Genomic DNA, 14,961 nt, shown 5'->3' on the forward strand with positions numbered 1-14,961 from the left:
GTCATCCAGACATTCTCAAACAATATGACCCCACTGTTGCATCTCCAGGGCTAGTTCTCTCATGGGAGATCTAACCAGGTGACTCTCGTTAGCATGAATCAGAGCTTAGGCCTAATTCATCACACTCATACAAACACACTCCAATGGCAGGATGAACTCCCAGCCCAACCCGTCCCTGGTAAATCATGTTTTAAAACCAAAACAGACAGGGCCTTACAGTTTGGAAATCCAACCACCCAAATATTTAAATTGTGTTAACAGTCACAGTTAGAGCTACATATAAACAAGCTGTCTGCAATTTTATCCAGCTAAGGGTCAGCCCTGCAAATATACATTTTTTCCACCAAAAGTTTGCAAAGAGACTAAAGATATGTTAAAACAGTGTCTCTTCCCTGCACACACAGCAGAACGGAAGGGCGGTGGGGTCAGAATAAGGTTAGAAGCCTGCACTCTGAACCCAACAGTTTTCCATGAAGATATCCACCTTTCTCCCCCAATAGCAAACTTCTGGAAGAACCCCATAGCGATGTGCTCTCTCCCCAACGCCCAGCCCTGTTCTCTCAAAAACCAGGAGGGCTGCAAGAGGGCAGTATGCTCAACTCCTGGAGCTGGGGGATGTTTTAAATTGTTACCTTACACTAGCCATGTAGGAGTTATGCAGGTGGGCTGCTAAGAAAACTGTATCTACATGTCCTTTGGTTAAAAGCGAAGCATCCCCAATGCACGGCCTTCAGCTTGACCAGACTTAGCAGGGTAATGTGCAGCCAGGTTGGGTGAAGTGGTATCTTCTAGGTTCCAGAAACAAGCAGGGCTCCCTGAGATAAATAAGGTGAAATTCTGTAGTATTTTCCCCAGCACCAGGAGCATTGATATATATAATGAATGAGCGCCAGAGATAAGGCTTTTAAGATGCAAGAAACTTCGGAGAATATTTAAATGATATAAAAAGGACCTCAGTTCACTTAAATGGAAGGAGTGAGCTCCAGAAAATGGAGAGAAATCCTGGTAAATCTTCTCAAAAAGAATGCATCAAGTTGGCAAACATCCCCACATGATATGAAGTAAATATTTGCATAGCCTGTTACTGTAGAAACCTCTTAGGACATCCACGTTTTGTTTCACCAGGGGAACACTAAGATACTTTAGATATTAACATGCAATGAGACCTCTGAACCACGTAATTCTGCTGTGCCCCTGGTTCTGCTATATCATTGGTTTGAGTAGCTAGTACATGCTCATCTGAAATGCAATGGTGGGGTTTTTAGTTTAATAGCAGATTTTTAAATCAATAATGTCCAGCTGACTTTGTGGCTGAGCTAAAACAGAAAGGCTGCTAGAAAGGGGTGAGACTGGAAAATGCCCAGGTGATAACAGATCAGAGGGCATCTCTGGCATATAATCTGACACTAACCATATTTAAAAGGGAGGAAAGCCGTAGCCACAAAGCAGCAAGATTATTCCTTTCAGGGGGAGCGCATGAAGGACTGAGAAGTTAATAGTTCTCAGCAAACTGATCTGCTAACAACAGGCAAAGTTGGGCATCCCTGGTTCAAAATTTTTGTAAGGAGGATGCAGGGAAAGAAGCTACTCAAAATATGGTTACAGCTGCACTAGGGACAATGGGCCTGATTCTAGTTTACACTAAGACCACTCTGTACTACTCTAGCTGTGTCAACAGGCCCTAAGTGGGTATAAATATAATATGCTCCCACTTTAAGACCCCTTTACACTGCCAGAGTAGTGTAAAGTGGCCTGACTCTTAATGAGCACCAGCCCTAATGCAAAGATTTGTGGCAACTTATTCATGAGCTGTTCTGCAAACCATGGGTCACACGGAGAACATGACATCTGCTCCAAAATTCCCAAACCACAAGTGCCTGCCACTTGGGATCAAGAGGAATCCTTGTTATCTGCGCTTATGTTAGTGCTTTATATTCTCTTTATAAGAGTCACAAGCAGGTCTGACTTTCTGTTCATCAGCGGACAGAGGTGATATTGGCATAGTAGCCCAATAACTACAACAAAGTAACAACCCCTTCTCAAACTACCCCTTTAAAGCTTCCTCACGTGGTTTCCAGTAAAATTTTGTTTAGTTAAGGGCAACTTCCACCAGGCAATCACATTTTGCAGACCCCTAGGTATTGCTTAAGACAGGTTTTGTTGTATTTATTTGAAGTGTGTCTGGCAAGCAGATTTTATTTCTAGTACCTTTTATCCACGCTATTCTCTTCTGATTTAAAAGGCTCTCCTGTTTAAGTCTCTTGTCAATGCCGTTTAGCTCAAAACGTGGGCAGTAACCTAAAAATAATTGAGGTAGTGGAAAGGCTAGGACTGGTAATAGAGATGTGGCGCCGTCTACCTGCAGGTCATTGGTTCATTTATGGCCCCAGGCAGCTAGTGACCAAGAATAACTTTTGGAAATGTCTTGCAGTCCATTTTGTGCTGGACAAGTGCACAATTTTATCCAGCTAAACGTCAGGCCTGCACAGGACAGAAGACTTCAGGGCTGTCAAACTAAAAACAGAATAACATAAATGGTGCTACACTCTGGGCAGACAGTGATGCTGAGAATAAACACAGAGCCGGCCCCCAACTATGTTGACTGAACAAATCCAAAGCCACGCTACAGCAAGAGAAAAGCGGCTGCATGTTCAGGTCACTAGAACAGGCCAAACCATGGGCTGCTGTGAAGTCCAGCTTTTGTTTTCCTTGCAGTCGTAGTGTTATGTCTACTCTCTGTGGTCTAATAAATGACAGACAGGTCCTCCAGATGTTTTAAAACAGCCCGACCTTCCCAGTACATTAGTCAGCTGGGGGGATAAGCTAGGAACCGTTTCCCTTTTCCCCTTTCCTTGGCAATCTGCTTTCTTCAGTAACAAGGAAAAAAGAGGATGATTCATCCAGTTTTTAGGCCAGAAGGGACAATTGAGATCATTGAGTCTGATATCTTACATAACACAGACCATAGGACTTCCCATAAATTAATTCTGGCTTCAAAGCCGATAGCTGCAGTTGAACTAGATCATAGCTTCTAGAAAAACATCCAGTCTTGACTGAAAGTGACAGAGAATCCACCACAACCCTGGGTAAGTTGTTCAAATCGTTAATTATCCTCACTGTTAAAAAAAAACCTGTGCCTTATTTCTTGTCTGAATTTCTCTAGCTTCAAATCCCAGCCATTAGCTCATGTTATACCTTAGTCTGCTCGATTGAAGAGCCCTCTCTTACCCGATTACTGCTCCCCATGTAGGTTCTTAGAGACTGTGGTTTAATGAGATGGAGCTCCTTGATCTTATCACTATCAGGCAGATTTTCTAATCCTTTAATCATTCTCATGGCTCTTCTCTGAACCCTCTCCAATTTATCAACATTATCCTTAACTTGTGGACACGCCAGAACCGGACACCACGTTCCTGGAGTGGTTGCACCAGTGCCAAATACAGAGATAATATAACCTCTCTGCTCCTACTCAGAATCCCCGTTTATGGCTCCAAGCATCACATTGGCCCCTTTGGGCACAGCATTGCACTCAGAGCTCATGTTCAGCTCATTGTGCACTATGACCCCTAAGTCTTTTTCAGAGTCGCTGCTTCCCAGGACAGAGTCCTCCATCATGAAAGTATAATCTGCATTTTGTTCCTACATGTCTGACTTGACATTTAGCTGTATTAAAACACATTGTTTGCTTGCGCCCAGGATACCAAGCGATCCAGAGCTCTCTATATGTCCTCGTCATTATTCACCACTCCCCACAATCTTTGTGTCATCGGCAAACTTCATCAGTAATTATTTTTGTTTTCTTCCAGGTCACTGATATAAAACGTTACATACCATAAGGCCAAGAACCAATCCCTGTGGGACCTCACTACAAACCACCCTCTCCATGATTCCCCATTTACAATTACATTTTGAGGTGTATCATTAGGTGTTTTCAGCTCATTTAATGTGTGCCGTATTGATTCTGTACTGTTCTATAAAAGCAGCAAAGAATCCTGTGGCACCTTATAGACTAACAGACGGAGCATGAGCTTTCGTGGGTGAATACGAAAACCAACTGAATTCACAGTCTTTGTTCAATCCTGAGCTTCAGTTCATCTGCAAATTTGACACCATCAGCTCAGGATTGAACAAAGACTGTGAATGGCTTGCCAATTACAGAACCAGTTTCTCCTCTCTTGGTTTTCACACCTCAACTGCTAGAACAGGGCCTCATCCTCCCTGATTGAACTGACCTCGTTATCTCTAGCTTGCTTGCTAGAACACATATATATACCTGCCCCTGGATATTTCCATTACATGCATCTGAGGAAGTGGGTATTCACCCACGAAAGCTCATGCTCCAAAACGTCTGTTAGTCTATAAGGTGCCACAGGATTCTTTGCTGCTTTTACAGATCCAGACTAACACGGCTACCCTCTGATACTTGTACTGTTCTAGTTTCTTAATCAAACTCTTGTGTGGTACTAAGTCAAAAGTTTTACGTCAACACTATTACCATTATCAACCAAACTTGTCGTCTCATATACAGAGACACATATATAAGATATCAAGTTAGTTTGACAAGATATATTTTCCATACAGCCATGCTGATTGGCATTAATTATATTACCTTTCTTTACTTCTGGATTAACTCTGAGTTCTGTATCAGCCATTCCATTATTTTGCACAGGAGTAACGTCGGCTGACAGGCCTATAATTACTCAGCTCATCCCATTTACTTTTTTTCAAACGTTTGCACAACATTAGCTTTCTTCCAGTCTCCTGGACCTTCCCCAGCATTTCAAGAGTTACTAAAAACCAACATTAATGGTCCAGCTCTTTTAAAATCTTGGATGTAAGTTATCTTGACCTGATGATTTGAAAATGTCTAACTTCAGTAGCTGTTGTTTAACATCTTCCTGCATTGCTGTTGGAATGGAAAATATATCATGATCATCATCGTACGATATGAATACATAATCTGTCTTTTTCCCACATACAGAACAGAAATATTTATTGAACACGTCTGCTTTTACTGCATTATTATTGAGAATTCTACCATTTCCATCCAGTAATAGATCAATCCATTGTTAGATTTCTTTTGTTTCTAATAAACTGTAACGCCTCATTGTCCTTAAATCTGCTGGCTATAAAGTTATCGTTGTGTCCTTTTGCTTCCCTTATCAGTTTTCTACTATTCCTAGCTTCTAATTGATAGTCATTGCTATCAACTTCCCGTTTTTTCTATATTATTTATGTATTATTTATTTATTTGTGAATGCCTTCAGTTCCCCTCTAAGTCAAGCTGTTTTTTTAACAAGGGTAAATGACAAGGATAGCTCTATATACTGGTCACTCTGGTATTGAGCAGAAAGAATGAGGTGTCCCCATCACAAAACCAATCCCAACTCCCCAAATGACCTTCTCCCCGAAGAGGTCAGGATGATGGATCTCCATTATCACCCATAGAGGTGGGGTCCTTTCAGGACAGGCATGATGTAATAGAATCTGGCTCTGTTGTTGCATCTCTTCTGTCCATATGAAAAATATCATTCTCATCTGGTGCCTTTCATCAGTAATAATTTAGAAACACACAAGCAAACAGAAAAGGCCCCTGGGAGCTGGGATCAGTAGCCAGTCAAGATTTAAAACAATCCAGGCACGATCATCCAAAGTTGCAACCCAGCACCACCCAGGCGGTGAAGGCGACACTTTCTTTATATGAAGTAGTGAAATGACTTTTCTGATCTTGTAGCAGATGCAAATGCAGCTGTAGAAAAAGCACAAAATGCTCAATGCCCTGGGGAGCAAAAACGGGGGGGGGGGGGGGGGGGAAGAGGACTCCCACAGCATGAAGAGCTTTCTAGAGCCCCGTGTCAGAGCTCCATGAGGGCCCGTCCCAACGGCACCAATGGACTTCCCAGATGCGGTTTGATCCTGTGCCGTACAGATACTATTGAAAAAGAAAATCACCGAAATGAAAGACGGAGTGAGCCACTAAGTCATCTCTTCCCTGTGCGGGATTGTTCCCTACAATTCTCCAGGGCTTGATCTAGCCCTGTTTAAAATGTCCCAACCGATGGGGCGTCCATTTCCTTTGGGGGAACAAACAGGTCATAACCTTGAATTAAACCAGAACTTCCTTTTGTTCATTCCTTCCTGTTTTACCTCCTTCCAGACTATCCTAAACAACTCCTCTCCCTCCTCCGTCTTTACACTCTTCAGGTACCTTGCGCCCTGCTAGCCAAATTATTCGTACTTCTTTCAGTCATTCCTCATAAAATAACAACGTGTAGCATTGTGTAAACATCCAGTGATACAAACAACACTCCCAGCTAACAAAAGGCAGCATATGGAATCTCGGCTAGGCCAACACGTGTCTGTCCACATGCTGGCAGAAGCCGAGCTCAGAGTGTTTTGCAGCTCCAGCAGAGCTGGTGGGCTTTGTACATTTAAAAGGCACCAAGCGACATTCCCAGCACTGGTACAGCCCCACAGGGTCGTGTGTGCGTGTTTTTGTTTGTGATTTTGTGAATAGGGCCGGTTTAGCATGTTGAGTCCTCCCAATAGGGATGCTGTGTTGCAGCGGATTGGCTCTCTATTCCCCGAAGGAAACATCTGCACATTCCAGACACATTTTGTAACGGGAGTGAAACCCATCCTTGAAGTGAAATTTTACAGCCTCCACGGCACAAAATAACGATCCCTGGCAAGCAGGAGTGGAAAAGTAATGTTTAAAATATTATTACAGGGAAGTGGCTGCCAGAACCTCAAATTAATCATTAGAATGTGTCTTTGGAGCAGCTCGCTGCGTTATGTAACATTCATCCACCTCCAGTTTAGAAAACGGCTCCTCTCTCTCCCCCCACACTTCTCGGTTCACTTTTTATATTTCCCACAAAGAGAGCCATGCCGGATTGGAAGCCCCTCAACAGGTTCCATGTGTCTCCCACTAAATCCGGCACACTGAGGTTTGGCCCAGAGGGAAAGTGCTCACCTCCAGAATGGGTTGCTTTCAGATGGCTTCAGTCAGCACTTAAGCAAATATTTCTCCCAGCTGCATTATCTCTTTTTTAATTACAGAAAATCCCTGGGACAGACAGGGCTAGGGACTCAGCTTCTTATAATCACCTGGGAGAGAAAGCGTTTTCACAGCTCACAACAGCAGAGCAAACCCCCAAAATGCTCTTTGGGCCACATGCTTTAGCCATTCATTCTGCAAGAGTCTGCGCAGCTGTATGGTCATGGAGTGGGAAGCCATTTGATTCTGAAGACTGATTCAGAGCTGTCTGCCGTCCGTAGGTATGTCTACACTGCAATAAAACACTCACCGCTGATCCGTGTCAGCTAACTTGGATTCGCGGTGCTCAGGCTGTGAAGCTAGAAAATTACAGCACAGACACTGAGGCTCAGGCAGAAGCCTGGGCTGTGGGACTGTCCCACCATCGCAAAGTCCTACTGCCCTGCAACGTGGGGTGTTTGCTAAACCGTGGCTGGGATCCCTGTTCAGAGATCCATCAGGATGAGGAGGTCTGGAATATAGCCAGGCCCTATGCTGCTCACCTTTCTATACCACAGTCAGGATGGGCCGATAAGGTGAGCTGGGCTCAGCCTTGCCTGTGCATGGCTAGTCACCTCCACAGGGGATGAGAACGAGTCTGAGGGTCACGTGAATGGCAACAGTGACTGAGAACAGACCTGCTGGGAGATATTCAGGAGAGACTCCAGGGAGAACAGACCTAGAGCGAGTGCTCCATTAAAGAGTAGGAAACCAGCCAGGAAAAGGGCCCATGAGAAGATTAGGCACAGGAAGAGATCCTGGGAAGGAAAGTCAGAGCAGTTGGAGTTATCGAGCACAGAACGCAATGGCTTAGGTCCCAGGGCTGGTGGTCCATAGGGTGGGTTCTCCCTATGCTACCGCCTTGTGAGGTACTACAGCCACCCTTGTCAATGAGGGGAAGAAGGGACTGACTGGAGCCCAGGAGGGCTGGAAGCTGAGCCCAGGAGAAGGGCTACAGACTGTGGAGGAAGAGGACAGTCCCTGAGAAGAAGAGCTGAGCCTGGCAAACTCTGGGGTGGAAGATTTGGTGCCATGTTTCTTTTGGACTGTCCTTAACTCTGGAAAGGGGGAGGGGGGAGTTGTGACTTGGCCAGCGAGCTAAGTCACCTCCGTGACCTACCCCCACTGGGAGCTAATGGATGACTGCCATGAGTCACAACAGAAGCAGCACCAGGAGGGAAACTGAGGCACTGGATAGACCAGATGAATCCCTGCTACAAGCTGAGTCTGTTTCACCCAAGTGCTTCCACTCTATCAGTGTATGATGGGACCATTCTCCACAAAGCAGTTGGTCCATTGATTCTACAAGGACCTAGTCAACTGTCCTTGTCCTACTTTCCAGCACCTAGAGGTGGTACTGAACTTTGCAGTTTTTGATCTCTCATGATGTTGCAATGAAATCTGCTGTCAGTCAACCCATGAGAGTGTCCAGTTGTTCTTATTTTCTCCTCCCGAAAAGCAAAGTGCCCCTAACGCACACAGTCACATGCTACAAACCCCAAATACTCTTTAGGTTTAACAAAACCTAATGCAAGTAGAAATGTTGCCTGGGCTGCTTTTTTTTTTTTTTAAACAACAAAATACTGGGGCAGAGACGGGGGGAGAGGGCAGAAGTGCTACAGTGGTGTAGCTGCATCCGTGCAACTGCACCGACACAAGTTTGTAGTGTAGACCTGCCCTTAGCCTCGCAGCACCTCTGATGGTGAGTGATTAACCCCATCACCCAGAGGTAACGGGAGCTACACACAGAGGGGATGGCCAATGTTTTCAAAGGTGGCCTTTTTTGGAATGCTCAGGGCCTGATTTTTCAGAACTCCAGCTGAAGCCAATAGGAGCTCTGCGGGCCCCGCACATCTGAATAGTAGACCCAAAGCAGCTCAAATTGAAAATGTTCACACTTATAAATGTTGCTTTATTACCCTCAAGTTCAACTTTCAATCAGACATCTCTGGGCTTTCTCCCATGCGGCCCCTTATGCTTGGGAGGAGCACCTCATTTTAAAAAAACAGCCCATTCCCTTGTCTTCTTTCAAAGCCCTTACAACTCACCTTTGCCACAATGCCTACAAACCACTTGAGAACTAGGCAGTTGGTGGGCTGTCATTGCTACTTATCAAGCCATTTGGGATTCTGTCATTGATTGCCTAGTTCTCTCTACCCATTTATTTGTTTTATCCACTAGTTGTTTCATCATATGTAAAGAGAGTCTCTTTGGACAGGGAGAGAGAGATTGAGAGAGAGAGAGAGTGTGTGTGTGTGTGTGTGTGTGCGCACAGACAGTACATGGCACAATGGGCCCTGCTTCACAATTAGAACCTTGATCTGACACCAGAACAGAAATAATAAATTAATGTATTAAACAATAATAATTTTGGCCTAAGTGACTTATCCAAAATCACAGAACTGCAATCCAGGTCTCTTGTCTCCTAGGCTTGCTTTTGAACCATGAGACCAGGTTAAAAACAGTTTTTACAAAACTATTAATGACAGTCCTTTCCTTTCATTCTGACGTTCCAGTGTTCAGTGAGTGATATGAACTCCCCCTAGGTATTTTTAATCTGGTTGTTTGGGCTGGAAGGTTCTATGCTGAATGTATTTGGAATACATCTGCTGTGAATCCTTAAATATCTTCCTTCTAAAAACAAAAACGATCAGAACTTAATAGAGACGTGCTGGTTCTAGGGACAGAATGGCTTTGCATGCTTCTGGCATTAATAATCTAGGTGATTGGTTTACTTCCTCTTAGCACTGGAAGCTTTTTTGTGACATAGTCAGAATGTTCTAGATTAAAAAAAAAAAGACCACTGTTCAGGAAGCTAGGCCCCACAGTGAGTACAAAGCAAAAGAAACTAGCCGTTCATTCAACCCTACCGTGGGGTGTGAATTCAGAGGAGCTGCTGCGTCCTACAAAAGCATCTTGTACTCGAGCATGGGAAACCATAACCAATCTGTCCCTTATGCTGGAGCTCAGCAAGGATGGCCATCCATTGTGCTGGTGGACTCCACCCACCAATCCAGGCTGTTTTCACACAAAGGACCCTAATAACCGATAATGACAGGGAAGGTAAATGCAGCAGGAAACATAGGGGATTTAGGGCAGAACTCTCAAATAGCAGTTGATGGCATTACACCCAAGATCGATTTAGCTCCATGTGCTCCAGGGGATACAGAGAGACCTTCGCAGTTCTTTGATGTGCAACAGGCCCAGATGGCACCGCTAGCACATCTGCTGAGCTGCAATGGGGGTGGTGAGATCCCGATGTTGCTGGAAGGGAGGATTTGGAGCTCAGGGGTTAAACGGGAGTTGCACATTTAAAACTCTGTCCATCACTTGAGAAGCTGAAAGTCCAGATAAGAGAGAGCTAAGATTTTAACAAGATCTGCTTGGGAAGAATAACTGGCTGCAGTTCTGCCAAATGTTAGCAGCTGATAAATCCACTGCTGTTCATTCAAGTAAGTATCTGGGGATGGGGAGGAGGGGGAAGGACAGGTGCCTGAGAAGGGCCCTGGCAGGACACAGCAACAGAGCTTTCCGCCTATCCTGAAAAGGTGCAGCCGGTCTCAGGATAAGCTGCCCACTGCTGCTCTACTCAATCCCTCCCTCCTGACCTCTGGTGGGAGAGGAGAATGATTCATGGCGCACTCAGCCAAAGGCTGCCTCGCCTCTGCTGGCTGTGAGGCAGCTTCTGTGCTGGTTTCTGACAGCCCGCGAGAGCCTCAGCGACTCTGCTATCTTCCTACTTCGCACTGAACAAAAGGGTTGGAGGTGCAGTCCCAGGGGGAAAGGCTGGGCCTGGGTCCTGCTAAGAAAGAGCGAGCTGCCCTTCTTTGGGGTTTTGAACCTAAACGGACATGTTTTCTGACGCCCCAAACACACAGCGGTTATCGATCCGCATGGTTATGGCCTTGGGTATCATTTGCTATCCTGGTGCGTATATGCCCCACATGAACGCAGGCACCAGCTAACCTCGGATGAGCAGCATGTCTCTCCCCCTCACCTCCGGCTCATCCGTTTCAAGCTGCCCAGGGTGTAATGGGAGGAAGTCGTGGCTGCCTGACAGCCATTTGGTGGCCTAGGTGTAATGGGCTTGTGGGGCCTCAGCCCAGTTCCTAGCAGACTGTCGTCCACATCACAAAACTGCCATCAGTGCAGGCACAAACGAGCATCTTTGCTGGCAGCTGCATCAGTGGGGCCATGAAACCAAGGAGCCACTAGTACGGCCTCCGCTCTCACCCCTGGAGCTGATTCACGCAGGTCAGGGAGTCCCAAGCAACAAAAGCAGTGGGGCGGGGGGCTGTCCCTGTCAAGCCAACACTATTCACAAGCAAACCAAAACAATCCCAAACTAACCACTCAGCAACTCCTTCTGCCACCCAGTGACTACAGGGGGCCTGGCCCTACAAAGCACCGAGCAATTATGATGCTAATTGCAACCAAGCAGAGTGCCCAGGAGCTCCCAGGCAATAGGCACTGGCCACCTGGGAAGCAGGTGAACTAAGAACTCTCTGGAGAGCAGCAGCTCCTACCCACTGGTGCCTCCCCATCCCCTACCCTTTAGCTTTGGGGGAGAGGGGGATCTCTGTCCTGCTGCCCCTCCAGCTTCTGAAAAGTTAGGCTGTGGGGAGAGCAGAAATAGTGACATATGGGAGTGAGGGAAAGACGGGGAGATGGAAATGTTGGATGGGGGAGTAAGAAGAGGAGATGTCGGAGTCTTTCTTTGTCCCTGCTCCCCACTTTCTCTCCATCCCCATTTCTCTGTCTACCTCCCACACACGCTATCTTTCAGGCCAGGGTCTGATCTCCTAGTTTGTGCTCTCTCGGTGTGGCAGGTCTGGGCTTTCTCAAACACCGGCAAGCCTTTGCCTCGCTATCCAGCTCCCCTCTGGCCAGGGGGCAATGCAGCAGGGAGAGAGGACAGGAGCACACAGCCATGCAGCAGAAACTCATCTCCAGAAGCAGGCCTTGGCCTCTCCTGGGATTGGAGATCATGGTTAACGCTAGGCTTTTTCGCAGTCAACAGACAGGAAAGCTGGGATAGAAACCTAAGATTTTCCTTAGAGCCTAAATCAGCAAATTCCCAGGGGAATGACAGCCAGGGGCAGTTGGCTGGTCTGTCCCGCGGCGGAAGTGTTCAAACTCAGCTGCCCTCCTGAGTGAGAAATGCTACCACCCTGGCCACGCACTCTGCAGTGACATCTGTAAATCCTGCTTCAGAATCCTGCTGCCTTTTTTATTCTGATGCCGTTAGCCCATTCAGAGCACAGGGGCTCCAGGAATGAGGCTGGGAACGAGAATAATCACCTCCCTCTCCTTCAAAGGTGGGAGTATGCTTCTGTAAGCTCCCTTCCCTGGACCCCTTTCTGAAAGGGACACTGTTCCCCTAAATTAAATAAATCCTGATCTGATGCCATTTTCAGTGAATCGTAAAAAGGATAATTTCATTGCCCCAAGATTATGAATCCTGTTACGAATCTTCCAAGGGACGTTTCCTAACAAGGTCTGTTTCTTTCCCCCTCAGGACTGAACCTGCAATCCCTTCTTTTTATCATCATAACATAGACTAAACCTCCTAGGGGAAAGAAAATAGTCTGGCCGCTCCACTCATCTTTCTAATGATTTAATACCTGCAAGTGCTACAGGGAGATATCCCTTTCTTGATCTTGTTAAAAGCTGTCATGCTAAACATCTGCTGCACTAGATCACCCTACTGTGGATTTCTTTTTAAACAAATCCAATTTCTCCAGAGACTCGGTGAGTTGTTTTTGTTTTGTTTCGGTTTCGTGTGTCTTAGTTCTTTAAATACTTTCTAAATGCCTGTCTGGGGGAGTCCAATAAGTCCTGGCAAAGGGTTGCTAAAGAGTAGCAAAGCTAAACAGGGTACAGCTGTTATTGCAGAGATCGGTTACTGCCAGCACAAATATACAGACTGGACCATTCAACCTTCTACAGCAGGAAAGTTGATGTTTCACAACCAGAATCTTTCTTTTCCCCACATCCCCCTTAAAAAAAATTATTCTTTATTTTTGGCAATCTTCCCCTCCCCACGGCTTTGGTCGTGCATTTGTTTTCTGATTTGTTAACTGGAGTAGCGAGAACATTTGCTGCTGTGAAGAGTGGGCAGGGGGAGCCCTAGAGTGGGGCACATGATTGCTGCATAGCTTCTACACAAATGGCGTCTTTGGGGTTGTTAAGTATCAGAGGGGAAGCCGTGTTAGTCTGGATCTGTAAAAGCAGTAAAGAGTCCTGTGGCACCTTATAGACTAACCCACAAAAGCTCATGCTCCAAAACGTCTGTTAGTCTATAAGGTGCCACAAGATTCTTTGCTGCTTTTTGGGGTTGTTGTAAGACCTCAGTGACAGGAGGCTGTGGTTTAGTCAGATGGGATGAAATTCTGCCCTGTGCTGAAGACAGGCATAAGGCCTACACGCCAGTTAAATCCTACATAAGACTTCAAAATGGGGCTTAAATGGGTCATCAGCCTTTGTCTGTGTTGGCTGTTTGCCGAAGGGTGAATCTCGCCCAGGGTACGTTATGTATTCTTTTATTTAAACTCTAAAGGCTTTTTCTCCCCCAGATAAATATTTACAGGCAGATCAATTTGGGAGCTTAAACTGATGCCTGGACCCAGAATAAAAGTTCATAAGAAATGTTATTGTAGCTCAGAGGGCTAAATTCTGTCTTCTGGCATTCGCACGCAACCATTCATTGAAATCAATGAATGCAAAAGCCCAACACCGAACACTTCATCCAAAGCCCCAGAGGAAATTGAGATGGCATCTAATCCAGACCCTTCGCCAGGGCATCCCCTGCAGTCTAGTTGGCAGAGTTCTGTCCACTTTAATTGTAAATGGATCAAGCCTCTCCCTCCTCCCCCAACCCCTTCCCTTGGGAGAAGAGTCCATAGTCTCTTAGAACATGCTGTTAAAAATGTTTACAGACTTTCAGTGTCAATCTTCCCCTTGCTCAAGTTGTACCCCATTTTCCTAGTTACAACTCTCGGGACAGCCCCAGACAATTCTTGGTATTCACCCACTTCTGTTACCCGCAGTCATCATGCAGCACAGCATGAGGATTAAGAAAGGATAAACAAACATTCAGAGAGCCACAGAGACAGGTCCCATGGGAGGAGAGACAAAGACCATCACTTTTTTTTTTTTTTTGGTAAATCACACACATTCCCTTTTACAGATTTTATTTAGTGTGACTTACAGCTCTTTTCTTTATTTCATTCTCTGCCAAGTAAGAAAGAAAACTAGGAAATTAACTCCTTTTCAGCTGTGGTCAGTACAAAACTGGGGAAAATTTTTTTTCAGCTTCGCACTTCGCTTCAGGCTCCTGTGATTATCTTGGGCTGCTTTCCCCTTTAACGATTCTGAATAAAAATCTAACCTAGCACACAGTAGTCTTCATATACTAGGAAGAAAAACAAACCACATTGTGCAACAGGCCTTTGGTGACAAATGAGAAGGGTTAGCAAATTTTGACTGGTTTAAAATAGAAAGGGAGTTTAAACCTTGGCATTTTCAAGTCCAGGAAAATGTAGAGCACCTCCAACCAAGCCAAGCAATGCAGCACGCGTTCCTGTAGCATGTACTCCGGGAGCTGTGTAGCACTCAGAAGGGACACCAGGCTGGATGACAGCAGTGTCATCTGTCTAAGCACCAATGCCATAGAGTTTTGCAAGCGACCAAGCGTAGGCAGGATATGGTGGACAATGTAAACATGGTGCCCAATCTCTCCTCGGACTCCCTGTTACTGCTTCAGATGGAGGGGTTGGTTTGGTTTTGTTTGTAAATGCCCTCGGTGATCTTCTGACCTCACAGCCATCTTGAAACCTCATCAAGAACCATCACGTTTGTAAATCAGACCTTACATCAGCGCCATATGGCGGGAAAGAACATCTGCCCTGGCTCTCATGGAG

General features: G+C 45.7%; 1 long non-coding RNA gene across 2 annotated transcripts in view; it reads left to right on the plus strand.

The window, feature by feature from the left end:
* LOC115658542 overlaps window positions 1-12,774 on the plus strand; it is a 47,826-nt gene extending 35,052 nt beyond the window's left edge. Inside the window, exon 5 of one of the 2 annotated variants that reach the window (XR_004002329.1) lies at window positions 12,558-12,774. This is a non-coding gene — a long non-coding RNA (uncharacterized LOC115658542). Of the gene's footprint in view, window positions 1-7,062; window positions 8,389-12,557 lie in introns of those variants that run through there. The other variant, XR_004002328.1, reaches the window with a different exon arrangement.
* The last annotated feature ends 2,187 nt before the right edge of the window (window positions 12,775-14,961 follow it).

This window comes from Gopherus evgoodei, chromosome 10 (genome assembly GCF_007399415.2).
Source record: "Gopherus evgoodei ecotype Sinaloan lineage chromosome 10, rGopEvg1_v1.p, whole genome shotgun sequence".
Classification (NCBI taxonomy): Eukaryota; Metazoa; Chordata; order Testudines; family Testudinidae; genus Gopherus; species Gopherus evgoodei.